Here is a 1,901-nt window from a genome sequence, read left to right as displayed (position 1 = left end):
TGACACTGAATATCACCAATTATTCTTATATATGTTTTCTAACAAGAAAAACTCAGAATCTCTTCTCCATGCACATAGAATCGAAAGATCTCAATCAAGGACAAAGCCACGAGTATTTGTTCTTGACACACAAATGCCTTGGACATCTGCCCTCTTTCTGGCTAAGGGGCTCTCTTGAAACACAAAGCCCTTTTGCTTTCCTTTTGCCACTGCAAGCACAGCCATGAGCATGCTCAGGTTTCAGAAGAGGCTTGCCTCCAGTGTCCTCCATTATGGCAAAACAAAGGTCTGGTTGAACCCCCAATGAGAGCAATGAAATCTCCAATGCCAACTCCTGTCTCCTGTCAGCAGATGTGGAAACTGAACAAAGATGGACTGATATCTGGAAGCTTGTAACTGTCCATTCCCAGCCTTGGTGCCAGAAAAAATGCTTTGCCCCACCAGAAGGCAGGCATATGGGCATTGGTAAGAGAAAAGGTAGTGCCAAGTCTTGAATGCCTGAGCAGGTAACCTGGATGAAAAGGATGAGAATTTTGCCCCAGCTGCTCAGAAGATATCAAGAATCTAAAAAGATTTACTGCTGTGTATCACATCCCGTTCTTGAAAGTAAAGGGTAATGTATTCAAAAGCAAGCAAATTCTCCTGGAACATATCCATAAGCTAAAGGTAGACAAGGCTCACAAGAAGCTTCTGGCTCACCAAGCTGAGGCCTGCAGATCTAAGACCAAGGAAGAATGCAAGAGCTATGAAGAGCAGCTTTAGGGCAAGAAGGAGGAAATTATCAAGATTCTGTCCAAGGGGGAAGAGGCCAAGAAATAAAACTCCCTTTCTTTTGTCTGTATATAGTGACCTCAGCAATTACATGGATCAGTTACTTAATAAAACAGACCTTTATCTGGAAAAAAAAAAGATACAAAGCCCTTTTAATTCTTATGATTTCAGATGGAAAGTCTCTATCAGAATGTTCTCTAACATCTGCAAATATCTTTTTCCACAGGAAGATGTTGACAGACAACAGCAAAAGCAGTAAGTGAGAGATTGGAGGGCACCTGGCAGGGAGCAGCTACTTGTGTTTCAGAACCTGGAAGGCTTCTTGGTCTTGTCATGTTCACAGCTCAGTTGATGAGTGGATCTCCAGGAAGATGAGAAAGGGATGGGTCAGAAAATGGAGGTTCTTCAGCTTGACTAAAGGATGCTGGTTATATTTTCTAGTACTATATTCTCGGCCCCTTGCCTTCCCCTTTTCTTTGGCCCTATCTTTTTCCTTTTCTATCCTGGCCATAACCCTTCCACATAATCCTTCCCCTTCCACTGCACACTAGAAAACTCTAAGCATTCATTCATTCAACAAATATTAATTGGGTTTAATTATGTTCTCTATACTATGTTAGATGATGGATATAAAATAATGGATAAACAAAATGCTAGTTCACATGGAGCTTCTGGTCTAGCAGTTAAATTAGATTCTGAACTAATAGTTATGTGTTTCACAAGGTGGAAGAGTTTTTCACCAGAATTCTAGAAGGCTGTTCCCTATAAGGGAAGATCCTCAGTAAAGTAGACCATATTCCACAGCTAGGGCTGAGTATAGGAGGTAGGGTCCCAAGCAGAGTGGCAAAGTAGAGGGGGCGGAGCTAAAAAGGAAGCACATAAACAGTAAAGGGACTGGGAGAAAGGAAAAATTTTGTAGCTGCTTAAAATGAGAAGTTTTAAAGAGATAGACAAGTATCTAAAGTGTTTTCTTGGAAAGCTCTCTGCATGACACACTATATAAATCCCCTGGGCTTTTAAGGTAAAGCAAATAAAAGTAGTTGTTTTTAAAATTATTCTTCTAGGTTTCTATATTGCAATTTTCATTTGTGTTTGTGTTTCTGGGTAACAACATAAGATGAGTGAAATGC

General features: G+C 40.6%; 1 pseudogene; it reads left to right on the top strand.

Annotated features, from left to right (window-relative positions):
• Window positions 1–223: 223 nt before the first annotated feature.
• LOC113926711 lies at window positions 224–819 on the top strand (annotated as a pseudogene).
• Window positions 820–1,901: the final 1,082 nt, after the last annotated feature.

Source organism: Zalophus californianus, chromosome 7, assembly GCF_009762305.2.
Source record: "Zalophus californianus isolate mZalCal1 chromosome 7, mZalCal1.pri.v2, whole genome shotgun sequence".
Lineage (NCBI taxonomy): Eukaryota > Metazoa > Chordata > Mammalia > Carnivora > Otariidae > Zalophus > Zalophus californianus.
The sequence above is the reverse complement of the archived record's forward strand: the minus strand, read 5'-3'. Positions and strand labels throughout refer to the sequence as shown.